This window comes from Corylus avellana, chromosome ca6 (assembly GCF_901000735.1).
Source record: "Corylus avellana chromosome ca6, CavTom2PMs-1.0".
In the NCBI taxonomy this organism is placed as follows: Eukaryota; Viridiplantae; Streptophyta; class Magnoliopsida; order Fagales; family Betulaceae; genus Corylus; species Corylus avellana.
In genome coordinates this window covers 20,585,181-20,599,545 of record NC_081546.1, presented here as the reverse complement: position 1 = coordinate 20,599,545, position 14,365 = coordinate 20,585,181, and the positions used below count along the sequence as shown (strand labels likewise).

At 34.8% G+C, this 14,365-nt stretch overlaps 1 pseudogene; it reads right to left on the bottom strand.

Annotated features, from left to right (window-relative positions):
- Positions 1-11,293: 11,293 nt before the first annotated feature.
- On the bottom strand, positions 11,294-12,058 carry LOC132185655 (germin-like protein subfamily 1 member 13; annotated as a pseudogene).
- Positions 12,059-14,365: the final 2,307 nt, after the last annotated feature.

Genomic DNA, 14,365 nt, shown 5'->3' with positions numbered 1-14,365 from the left:
GGCTCCCTTGAAGTAGCTATTGGAAATCACATGTTTCTCGAAGTAGCTGATTTATCCTTTCCTTTGTTTTGTTATTAATTGGTTTGCATCAAGTGGTATCATAGCTAAGGTGGAGGTTTGATTCCCCTCTAACAAAACCATTCTCTTGAAGCTTTCAAGTAACTATAGCATCCAACAACCACTTGGGATCCAACCACAATTCTCTTCAAGCCACATGCTGTCCCACTCACTTGCATCAACATAGGAAAGTCCAAGAAAAAAGCCACTGCTTACATGGATTTTTCTATGACCTAGCATCCTATTATAAGATAATTTTTGCACCATCAACAAGAAGAGATGGACGACCAAGTGACCCAGCTCGAACAATTTGTGCAATCTTTATTTAAGGGTTAAGATCAAATTTTGACCTGATTGAAAGAACTGTTTCAGGAGTTGTCCGTCCAAAAGAAGTTCCAACGTGAAGAAGGTGAGACCTCGCGGGCAAAAAATCGTGAGACTGAGGGAAAAAACTCTCACATCAAAACTGGAGAACGACCACAACCATTCACTTACCGACATGTCAAATTGGATTTTCCCAGGTTCAATGGAGAAGAAGACCTAACCGTTTGGATTTGTCGAGCGGAATAGTTTTTTAGGTTCCATCGAACTCAAGAAGAAGAAAAGACATCACTAACTTCTTTTCATCTCGAAGGAGAAGGACAATTGTGGTACCAAAATTTATTGCGAGAAGAGTGGGAAATAAATTGGGCAGAATTTAAGAAGGGCTTATTAGTTCACTTTGGGCCAAATCAGTTCTGTTGGGGATAAAATCCACTATGGGTCCCACTATCTCTCAACAACCCTACATTATCTCAAAAGGTCCTACGTTATCTCAACCACCTCACATTATCTTCCCACTATTTCAAATGATTCTTCAATCATCTGAAGGGAGAAGATCAAGGAAGTAGTTACAGAGATAAAACCCTATAAAAGAGAACTCAAGACAGAGGTAAAGGGGGATCGGTCATTATTTCTCAATACATTGCTAGCTTCGGCTACATTTTGACCCTATATACGACTGCTAACTTAAGCATCGGAGGGTCTACGGGGCCTTCCCCGTAGACCCCTTTGACGCTCTTATTATTTTGTAGGAGCCCGAAGGTCGTTGATGAGAGACACCTCGAAGAACGTGAAGATCACACCAAACGGAGACTGTTAGATCCAAAAAATGCTTCAACAAGTTCTATGAACCATTTGGGGAATTGACAAAATTGCAACAAGAAGGGAGTATCAAGGCGTACCAAGCCAAATTTGAATCCTTACTCTCCAAAGTAGGTACATTATCTCCAATTCAACAGGTTAGATGTTTTGTTAGTGGATTGGAGGAATCTATAAAGGCAGAGGTACTAGCAGGAAGGCCAAATAATCTCTCATCAACCATTGGTTTGGCAAGAGTCAATGAAGCTTGGAATAAAGCCTTAAGGAGGGCGACCCCATGTGACTTGTTACAAACCCAAAATAACCATCTCCAGCCACGACAAGCTTTGCCAATCAAGAAATTAACCACCGAGGAACTACGAGAGAGGCAGGAAAAGGGGCTGTGTTTCAAGTGCAATGACAAATACAGCCCGAATCATCGCTGCAAACCTCTCTTTATGATAGAGGCATGTTTGGGAAAAGATGATGATGGAGATGAAGAGGGCAAAGAATACATCTTATAGCAATTTCCACCTTGAGGACAAGGGCGTTGTTAGGGGAGGGGAATGATATATTCCTTTCTTAGGGCTCAAGTAGAAACTAATAAGGAGTAAATCTCTATTTATTTTCTACCTTTATTTTGTAGTCTAATAAGGAATATATTTTCCAAGTCCAATAAGAAGAGTAAATCTCTCAGTCCTAAGTTGATTCTGATTCTATGCAAATCATAATCCAATATGAAAAGGTATTAGTATGAAATAAAATAGAATCCTAGTCCAAGTCAAATTAGGTATTCTATTGCTCTATGTAACTATTCTTCTATTTAAATGAGAAGCTACCATTAAATAAGTATGAGTTGATTATTATTTGAAAATATAGTTTGCTGTGTATTGGAAGTCAAGGCTCGTTTGCTATATATTGGAAGTCAAAGCTCTCTCTCGAAGTAGCCATTGAAGATCACGGCTCTCTCGAAGTAGCCGATTTATCATTTTCTATGTTTTATTATTAGTTAGTTCATTAGCAGTATTAGCTTTCAACCGAAGGTTATGGGTTAGGGTATGGTGGAACCCAAAGCTAGAGGCCGAACCTTGTGGATGCCATCATAGATATTGAATTGGAGGCAAAGGCGGATACACACAGGGCAAACCCTGGTAAATTTTTTTGAAAAATAAAAAATAAAAAATAAGAAAAAAAATTCTCAAGCAATTTTAAGTCCAATTTTTTACCCTTAATGCTTTAGCCCCTACAAAATATAGTCCACCCTAAATTTTTTTTTTTTTTTTCTTTATGTCAATTTTTTTTTTTAACCAAAAAAAAAAAAAAGTATGGACCGTATGGTGTCTCCAATGTAAGAAATTTCATTTAAAATATGTCCCTTATGTCACATATATTATTGTAATTATAAAATATATATAATTACGGTGTTCAGTAATTTATTCCAATTAAAGCTTATTGTGTAAAATCAAATATTCTGAATTAAATTACTGATTTAATTCTTGGGGAACAAGTATTTGATTTTCAATCAAATATTCTGAATTAAATTGCTGATTTAATTCTTGTGGAACAAGTATTTGATTTCATTATTAATTTTATTTTATGGAATCAATTAGCTGTATTTATTTAATTTTTATTCCTTGATGGGAGGAATAATTAAGGTAACAGCTCTTATTGAGGGTCCCTGACCTACCTATAAATAAGGCTTGTGTATTCCATCAATACTCACTCACTGGTAGGCATAGGTCAGAAGAACCTTTCAATAAAATTGTTTAGTTTTAGTTTGGTTGCTATGAAGTTGTTCTTCAAGCTGTTTGGGCAAAGCGATGGCCGGAGGTACATATATATATTAAATTATTTCCGCTGCTAATTATATTGTTATTTAGCATTTAATATATTAAATTTTTACATGTGGTATCAGAGCCTTCTCTAGGCCATTTTTGTTCAACATTAAGTTAATTGTTTATTCAATAGTTATTGTGAACATTCAGGTTTTATATATTATTTGTTCACACACTATTGCAATAAGGAATGAGAATTTTGTTTTTTTTTTCTCTTTATACGAGTATCTAGAATGCTTTGTATATGAATATTTACTTTTGGTCCATTTGGATACACTGGTCTGTTTATTTTTATTTTTTTATTTTTTGGACTTGACCATATTGCCATTTTCCCTGTACGAAAACCCATTTTTTCCCTTTGTGTTTGGAGAATCATCTGTACCAGAAACCCACGCCCATGGCTAACCCATGCACCGTGACCCACTGCCCTGACCTCCACAAGCAGCGGCGTTGGCCGCATAAGGAGAGCGGTGGCGGCCCGATAAGGACCGTCGTGGCTCAATGCAGTGGCAGTCCTGTACGGGCTGCCTATGGGTAACGGAGCTGAAGCTCCTCGTAAGGCCGGTCACTTGCTGCCAAAGCACCTGCTGCCGAGCTATGTAGCGGTAGCTTATGACTCGAGTGAGGGCCTTGATTTGTTGGGACAGCAGTGCGGCTCCCTCGGCAGGGTTTGCCGGTGCAAGCTACTGGCCTGCCCATTCCAAGTAGTGAGTTGGGTCTGCGGGTTTGGGCTAAGACCTGAATCAGTTGGCTCCCACAGTAAAGGGCGGCGGTGGGGGGCATATAGGGAAGAGGAAGTCGGCTAGGGATTGGGTATTTTCGAGTTGGGAACATGATGATCCGGGTAGGGTTTTCAAACCCATATGAACCGGGTCTGGTGTTTTGGGCTATTGGGTATGGGTTTAATTAACCCAAGCCCGATCCAGTTATAAAAATTAAAAAATTAAAAAAATTAAAAAAAAAAACCTGGGTCATTAAGTGGGCTAACCCGTAACCCAATAAAGTAGCACAACCCGATAAAGAAAGACCCCATATAATAGCCCATTCGTATTAAAAAAAAAAAAAAATTGGGCTCATGGGTGTAGAACTTGGGTTCTTAAGGGATAAAGGGCCTAAGGTCACTTCAAGACCATTAAGCTATTTAGTTTATGATGTTATAATATTACTTTTTTATTTATCTTATAATTTAAATTGTTCAGTATTGATTATTGTTTCTTTAATGCATGAAATTAAGGAATGTTTGTTCTTTTAATTGTTTAAACATAAATTGTTTGATGCCTGGACCTAGGAATAATTAACTAAGCCTCATGTGTTAGTGAATGTTTATGGTACTATCCAAAATTGCAATCGGAAAGCTCAGGCAAGGTAAGTCTTGGGACTTAAGTGTGCCGTTGTGCGCCCCCTCACTTATCTGGGACACTATCCGGTTGTACTTTGGAAAAATACTGTTTACCCACTGACATGTTGGTTTTGTCTTTTATTCTTGGGAACTTTAGTTTTGGCATCTATACAGTTATTGGATGTTAATGAAGTCGTGATTATCATAATAATTTTGGGAGAGCCACAACATCCCGATTTTATAATGATAATTGCATCAGGATCATATATGTGAACTTCATAAAGAAAATTAACATCCTGTTGTAATTAATTCATAAATTTAATTACTAATCCCCACAGGGACGTTATTATTTTTATGACTTAATTAGAATAAGATAATAAATTTAACTTTAAAAATAAAATTTCTCTTAGGCCCACAAGTACGGAGAATTTTATTTATTAATGTTAAATTTATTAGTCTTATTAAAGAGTAAATTTCATGCGTGATGCAACCATTGCCCACAGGTAGGTTGAAATTTACTATTAAATTAGCATTGGTTAATTTAAATAAATTCGATGTTAATGAAGTCGTAATTGTCATAATAATTTTTGGGAGAGCCACAGCATCCCGATTTTATAATGATAATTGCATCAAGATTATATATATGAACTTCATAAAGAAAATTAACATCGTGTTGTAATTAATTCATAAATTTAATTTGCCAATCCCCACAGGGACGTTTTTATTTTTATGAGTTAATTAGAATAAGATAGTAAAATTTAACATTGAAAATAAAATTTCTCTTAGGCCCACAGGTACGGAAAATTTTATTTATTAATGCTAAATTTATTAGTCTTATTAATAAAGAGTAAATTTCATGCGTGATGCACCTTTGCCCACAGGTAGGTTGAAATTTACTATTAAATTAACATTGGTTAATTTAAATAAGGTTATTTCATAGCATTAAAGTATATAATTTTTCTTGGTTACTGGATGTATTCCTACTGCTTTAATTATTAGTATTTTATGTTCCAATAATTCCTAGTGGTAATTTTTCCTGACTGAAAAGAAAAATGTGCTTTTCACTTTGGGGTGTTTGGAGACTGAATTGGCGTTTCGTGTGGACGAATCACCTTCTCCCACGGAATCAAGTACGCCACATGAGATTATTAAACATGAACGATTGTAGTGATTTAAATCGCTTAAGTTTCAACGTTCATGAAATCTCATATCAAGGAAAGCATTAGGGTTTTATTCCTTAGTGTTTTAGGGCCAAAGAAAGGTCATTGAGGAACATTTAGTGAGTTCCAATAAGGCTTTGGCCTGCACCCTAATAGAAAAGCTTTAAAATAAAACATTTTACAGTTTCAAAATGTGCTTGAGCACATTATGGAAATGAAGGACATAACAGCTCATTATAAAGTCCCTAAAAGTTGAGTTTTTTGAGTCATTATGGTCAATTTTATTCTCTCATTTAAAGATGATATTTTTTCAAATATCTTGTGGCACACATAAGGATAACTGATCAATTAAGGAACTTCTGATCATGTGTGTTCAAGAAGATGAGAGATTAAGACATGAGAATCCAGAAAGTTACTCATGTTAAGGGAAAGACTTTTATAGGCAATCATGTCCAATAGTTGATGAATGAGAACAAGGTGCCAACAAAGTGTTATGGCAATTAAGATACTTGTTTCTCTTACACTAAGGAAAATTATGGGCATATAAAGAATGATTGCATAAAGTATCATAAATGACTTGAAATAGAGGTAATCTTATACACCTAGTGTGTCATGAATCTCTTTTATTGACTCTCCTAAGGACTATGTGGATTCAATTTGGTTTAGCGGTCCACGTTGTCAACATAATGCAGGATTTTCTAAATAATACTTGTTTACAATTGGAGGTTGTTGGGATCTATAGATTAATTTTTTAAAAATTCAATTACATTATTTTGACCTTAATAATGTTTTTATATATTCCACAATTCTTTTAGAAATTTAATTTCTATTTTAGTTTGTTAAAATCAAGTTTGAATATTGTTAAAACTTTTGGGTGGAATATTAAATTAATGGTCTATTTAAAATTGATCTAGATCCCAATTTTTGGAAAATTAATCCCTGCATATAAATGTTGCCATAAAACAGAGTCTTATGAATGAGAAAATCCTTTATGTTATGGCATTGGAGATTGAAATATATCTCTATAAAGAATAAAAGGTCGATAAATGATAGAGTTTTTATGACTCTTGAAATTTACTACCTTTGGTATTTATATGGACTGCATTAAGGAAAAGCAGACCAACTATACCCCTAAAGGTGCCAACAAAGGGATTTTTTTGAAATTCTTGAGATTATACAAGTGTAACATTTTCCATACTTCTTGCCTAAATGGTTAGAGATATCCTATCTCTTTCGGTAATAACCATATAAGGTTTATGTATCTCTATCTTCTAAATCATAAGGTTGGGGCATTAAATGCTTCCAGTACCTATAAGGTAGAAGTAGAGAAACAAAACAAAAGAAAATTAAGATCGTAAGATCTGATAGAGGCAGATAGTATTATGGTAGGTACACGAAAAGGGGACATGAAAGGTAATGTTCTATTCTCCTAATGGAGTGAAGCCTTGAAAACCGCTGTGTATACATTTAACTCGGTTCCAATCAAACTTGTCCATAAGACACCTAAATTAAGGAATGAATGGAACCAAGTTCAAATTGTTTACACATATGGGGTTGTCTTGCTATAGTGAGGATTTATAATCCAAACCTAAGGTAATTAGCTTCAAGGACAACTAGCAGAATTTTATAGGTTATACAGTAAACTCCAAGGGGTTTAGGCTTTACAGTTCTTCATTTAGTCCTAGAATTGTTGAGTCTAATATTCAAAATTTCTAGAGGACGCTGAACTTAGTGGGAGTGCTTATCCTCAAGGGATTGAATTAGAGGAAGCACAAGAGTTGACTGAAGCCCCTTCACATGAAGGGTGTTTGATTGTGCTTAAGAAAAATCAAATTGATTATCTTCAAGCACAATCAGTTTCAGAACAGTCAACTCATAAGGAACAAGTTCAGAATGAACCTACTCAGACTTTGTCAAAAGTAAATGAAGTAGGATTAAGAAGATTCTCTAGAATAAGGCGACCAACAATCTATAGTGATTATGTTGTATACTTCCAAGAGTCTGATTTTTATGTCAGACCTAAGGACGATCCAAAATTTGTTTTCACATCTTTTTGGGTGGAGATAACTTCACATTGTGTTTCAATGCCATGAAGGAGGAGATGAAATCTTTGGCTAAAATTCAAGTCTGCAATCTTGTTGACTTACCAAAGGGAGTTGTAGCCATAGGCTACAAATGGGTTTATAAAACTTAAAAGGATGCTTCCGGGTAATGTTGAACGATATAAAGTTAGACTTGTAGCCAATGATCTTACTCAAAAGGAAGGCATTGATTATCATGATATGAGTAGCTCATTTTGTTTTAGAGCTATATCAAAAGGATGTGAAAAACAATTTTCCTGAGTAAGGATCTTAAGGAGGAGGTGTACATAAGACAACTTAAGGGGTTTTATTAAAAAAAAAAAAAAAAGAAAAAAAAAAAGGGGTTTTATTAATAATAGTTAGAAAGCTTGCAAATTAAGGATATCTATTAATGGACTAAAATATGTCTCTCATCAATGGTATACAAAATTTTTACAAGGTTATTACCTCACATGGGTTTATTGAGAACCTTGCTAATCATTGAATATACCTTAAGGTCAGTGGGAGTAAAGTTACATTTCTTTTAGTCCTATATATAGATAATATTTTGCTTGCAAGCACTAATTTAGGTTTGCTACATAAAGTTCCTCTCACTAAAGTTTTTTTTTAGAGAGATTCAGAATGAAGAACTATGAATCTTCAGTAGCACCTATTATTAAAGGGGATAATGTCCCAAAAATGTATTGGAACAAAGGCAGAAGAAAAATATTCCATATGTATGCACAGGTCTACATTAGACATGACATTGAAATAGCAGTTGGACTATTGGGTCAATATAGTATTATGGAATATGCAATGAACCAAGAACTACAGTTTAACCTAAAGATACACTTACCATTTGGTGGTGTTTATTCAGGCTTGATTTTTGCTAAATGCGTAGATAGTAGAGAATCAACTTCAGTATATATGTACTGAAGATCCAGTAAGCAGACTACAGTTGCTACATCTACCATGAAAGCAAAAGTCATTACATGCTGTGAATTAATTACACAGGCATTATGGTTGAAACATTTTTTAAAGGTCTCAAGATTGTCGATTTTATAGTTAGACCCATAAAGATCTTCTGAGTTAATTCTACTACAGTTATTTTTCTAAGAATAAACTGAGTAGAAGCAGAAGTATGCATATCGACATAAAGTATCACTATGAAAGAGAACATTAAGTGATAATAAGTGTCTATTGAGCATATAAGCATTGAATTAATGATTGCGGATCCCATGACTAAAGGTTTACCGGTAAAGAAAGTATAAAGTCATGTGGAATATATGAGATTCATTAATTCATTTGTGCTTAGTTTCTCTTTAATTGGTCTATAGACATAAAGGTTATGTTATAAAGTTTTTTTGTGCGCATATATATTATTCTTATCCATGGGGATAAAATTAAAGTTGGACCCGAATGACTTATAGGAAGTTCATTCATAAAGTACATTATCCATAAAGTACTCATTTAGGGAGGTATTACACATCGTGATACATGGAAGGGACGGCTTATCATATAAAAGCTTTACCGCCATGATTCGTGTGTAGTATTCCTTGAGTGAGTGGGAGGATTCCATGAATGGTTTGAATAAATAAAGTATTGGCCATATCATAGAACTGAACGCCATAAGGAATTTATGTGTCATAAGGGCCAAGTGGGAGAATGTAAGAAATTCCATTAAAGTATGTCCCTTATGTCACATATATTATTGTAATTACGGTGTTCAGTAATTTATTCCAATTAAAGCTTATTGTGTAAATCAAATATTCTGAATTAAATGACTGATTTAATTCTTGTGGAACAAGTATTTGATTTCAATCAAATATTTTGAATTAAATCACTGATTTAATTCTTGTGGAACAAGTATTTGATTTCATTAATGATTTAATGTTTGTGGAATCAATTAGCTGTATTGATTGGATTTTTATTCCTTGATGGGAGGAATAATTAAGGTAACAGCTCTAATTGAGGGTCCCATAACCTACCTATAAATAAGGCCTGTGTATTCCATCAATTGGCACTCACTGGTAGGCATAGGTCAGAAGAACCACTCAATATTTTTTGTTTTTCAGATTTGTTGTTTCTGTGAAGCTGCTCTTCAATTGGCTTGAGCAAAGCATGACTAGAGGTATTTATATAATTATTCATTCCGCTGCTAATTTTATTGTCAATTAGCATTTAATTATATATTGAATTATTACATTGAAGTCTTAGTTTTTATTTTTGCCTTCATATATTTTTCCTATATATTCTTTATATATTTTTCAATAATTTTCACCTACCATACTTTTATAATATTACCGACCCCAATTCTCTTACAAATAGAAGTTTTTGTATTCAAAATATTATCAAAGAATAAGAGCAAGATGTAACCCTTTTAAGCTTTTCTCTCTTCATTCCACTTTTGTATCAATTTAATTTTCCATTGCATTATAAGTTTCTTAAATATGCGATGTGCATTGTTTATGTAACCAAGAAGCTGGGCAATAACTTTAGATCAATTTTCATTCATCTTTGAATCCCTTCTCCATGCACTAAGATTTTGATGCAACTAAATTTTCAAAAACCAGAACCATATTTTTTTTCAATAATTTTCACCTACCATACTTGTATTATCTTACCTACCCCAACTTTCTTACAAATAGGAGTTTTTGTATTGAAACTATTATCAAAGAATAAGAGCAAGATGTAGTAACCCTTTTAAGCTTTTCTCTCTTCATTTCGCTTTTGTATCAATTTAATTTTCCATTGCATTATAAGTTTCTTAAATATGCGCTTCTAATCAGTTTGAAGTGCATTGTATATGTAATTAACCAAGAAGCTGGGCAATAACTTTAGATCAATTTTCTTTCATCTTTGAATCCCTTCTCCATGCACCAAGATTTTGAATCAAAAACCAGAACCAAAGAGGAGTTAAACTCTCTCACATACTAATCGTTTTTCTGTACTTGTAGGCTCTTGATCATAAGGAAATCCGAGAGTTTACGAGTCCCAGAAATGGTGAGCATAAATCGAGCTCATCATCTTTGAATCCCTTCTCCATGCACTAAGAAGTGAGTTTCATGGCTGGAGTTTGAAGTTTGCATGTCAAAAGTAATGCCATTGTTATAGCAAAGGTTGGTATTTTTTCTGACTTCTTAGATTATGTATGCATCTATGAATTTGGCTCAACATTCTATTCTTAGATTACCATCTGTGCAGAATAACTGTATGTATTGCTGGGCATGGGAAGTGGCCAGCCAAATCGTTTAAAGAGTTTGAGGGTTATTATTTTAGTAAAGTAGAGAAAGTTGATGAAGACTAGTGTAAAGTAAATTTTTTTTTTTTTTTTTTTAAGTGAATTTTCTAGTGTAAATTTAGATAAAGAATACATATATGAATACTCGAATGGTTGGTTGAAAATCTTTTGAAAAATTGAGGCGCGTGACTTAAGTGGTTAATATGTCAAAAATTAGAATAGGCGCGCACCTCATATATATCTTTATATCATTTGTTTATTTGGGATGTTATATATATATATATATATATATATATATATATATAGAGAGAGAGAGAGAGAGAGAGAGAGAGAGATATGCATGCTCAACAAACATCAATATTATTTTTTATTCCAACTCCACCTAGAAAGTGTTTCATAAACAGACTTTTATTTAATATTATTATGATGGAATGAGGCAAATTATCATAATTGTTTTAAAAGTTACTCCAAATGTTGAACAATTAGAACTTTTTCTGAAGATCTTCAATAACATTCTTGTCAAGCTGGAAGGCCTTGGCAAGAACATCAGGATTGATGGGAGGATTGGATCCGAAAACAGCATTTGCTATCGTGATGACACCTGCATTTTGGCTACTCAAACCAGCGAAGGCTACTGCATTAGTCTTTCCCGCATTGAACTGGAAGTGAATGAGACCAATTGGGAACACAAAGATATCTCCCTTGTTTAGAACTTTGGTGAAAAGGCGATTCTCTGGGTTGGATGTGACAAAACCAACCAACAGAGTACCTTCTAGGACTACTAGAATCTCAGTGGCACGAGGGTGAGTGTGGGGAGGATTTTGGCTATATGGTGCATAGTCAATACGAACCAAAGATATGCCTAAAATGTTGAGGCCTGGTATTTAGTCCACATTCACAGTAGTAACACTCGATCCAACCTTATTATTTGTATTTCCAGGCTTGTGAAGCCCAGAGTAGAAGAAATCTTCAGCCTTGGCATACTTCAAATCCTTGCAGAATTTTCCATTCACAAACACTGCAGGAAACAATAGATTGCAAGATAGCGTACAAGAGTTGGAAAGCAATAAAGATATATAGTCTTGCTTCTAAGCGGAAAGTAATGAAAATAATTATATACCAGCAGACTCGGGGTCATCAATTGCAACACAGATGTCCTGGAGAGGGCTGGGATCGAAGGCAGAGACAAGGGAGGATGCAAGTGACATGAGAGCCACAATTGCAAGGAAATGAACTCCTTTCATCATATCCAAGTAAGCTCTGTATTCTCTACTATTTTGGTTTGGTGATGGGTGATACATCTTGTCTGGGTTACTTGTGTATTTATAGAGAAACAATATGGAAATGGTCATTGGTTCTGCTACACCAAGTCTTTAGACTTGGATGGTTATCGAATTAATTAATGTGATAAGGACGAAGTTTTTCAACAACTACTGTAGACTTTTAACCTGCTTTGGTTTATTCTTCTCAATTGATTACTTGTTCTTACGCTTTAACTCAACAAATAATTGACACGTTCTCATGATAATTTTTTAATTGGGTCATGCCACTTCAACGCCGTATCATATTTGTAAAGGTTCTTTGGTCAATTAGCACTCAAATTAATCTAGATTGCTGCTGAAGATGTCAAATGAGACAGTTTTGTTTACGAAAAAGTAAAAGAAAAAGTAGAATAAAAGAAAACTTAATTTTCCCATTCCCAGTCTAATTCGATTGCGGGGAATAAGCATGCACAAAACAGTTTCCCACTTGATCATTCTTACCACTTCGGTATAGTAGATTTGTTGTATTAACATGTAATATTCGGCCTCCCAATTGAAGAGAGAAAATATATTTGAAAATAATGGATTCTGCGTTACTGCAAGCAACAAAGCCTTGCTGATCGATCAGGAGTCTAATATAATTTTTTTTTTTTTAATAATAATTTATAAGGACGTGCAATTAAAAGCACGAGGTTGAAAGGATCCCATGTGACCTTCTACGTCCAAGCACTAGCTAGGTTAGTTGAGATGACCTCAGGCTCAGGCGACTCTAAAATATATTACTTGAGAAAGAAAAAAGAAGAAAGAAGAAAGTAGAAACTGAAAATGAAAAGGATAGTTTGAGAGTATAGAGAGAGCCAAATTAACCAAAAAGGAAAGGCGATGTGAATATATATATAAACAGAGAAGATTAAAGAATAAATATGAGAAGAACATAGAATAGAAAAAGGATGCAGGATGACATGATCCAAAATACTTTTTATGCCTCTTGCTTGAAGCCAAACACGATTTAATCCAAATGACATTTACCCAATATTTCCTGTACCGGAGAGATGTAATAGGAAGAAATTCATAATAAAATGAAAAAAAATAAAATAATAGCTGAATTAAAATAAAAGAGACAATAATTTTATGTTGTTCAGTCTATGATCTACGTCCACCGATAAAGAGATAAATATCTATGGCAATCAAATCTGATTTATTTGATTACTATCAAACCTGATTGCAATCACTCTTATAAAATGTAAGTATCGTACAATATCATTTTAATATATTTCCTTTTAAAATAGGAAATGTTGGTACAGTTTTTGATATGGTGGACCCGAGGGATGAGATCGTAATTTCGGATGTCGTACCCCCGTTAACCTGCAAGATATAAATGGGGTTAAGAGAACACGCCGGGATGCTCCGGCGAATCCTCCTCCGATGCTTAAGTTAGTCTCTTTCTGAGTTGGCTTTCTAGTGTTTAGCAAGAGAATAAATCATGTACGTGTTTCTGTTGTCTATGAGCCTTTTATAGATAGATCTCACAAGAATGGTGATGATGGCCGTGTGGAGGATCTGGGATCCGGGAGTAACGAACAGAGGAGTTAATATTCTTGTTCTCTGACCATTATGGTTGATGAGAAATTGTTCTTGTTGCTAACATAATTATGGGAATGGTACGTAATGGTTACAGTGACTGGCGCAATCCCAAGAATAGCACATATCTATTGGTGGCATTTAAGCGTGGATTGTAACCGATGCGATAATCAAGTTGTATTCAAGTTGTTAGCATAATCGATGAATATCCTATCCATAACTGTCATATCCATGTATATTGTTGGCTCAATAAATGATGCAAGTCGGGTGACCACGGTCTCCCAAGAATGCAAGCTTGGTGAAGTAACGTCGTATCCGTGCTTCCGAAACTGGATTTCTTCTTAGTAAGCCCATATGAATGTGATGGGCTTTTACCCGGGTTATCGGGCTATGGGCTTGATTGTCAGATAATAGGCCTGTTAGTTCTTGTGTTGGCTTAATTCAGTTCCAAAATGCAAAGGCTACTGTTCACGAGCTCAAACACTGCTATAGAATGCTCAGAATCCAATCTCCACCGTTCATAATGTAGATTCATGTGTTATGAACGTCCCTGCAAAATTTCAGCTCAATCGGACCACAAACGCCCATCGATCGGGGCTGTTGATCAAGACTGGACAGCATTTCCAGAATGCTGTTTCACCCATGTCCGGACATGCCTTCCTCGGGTCCGGACCTCATTTCCAGAAACTCAAATTTTGCTCCGCAAAGCCG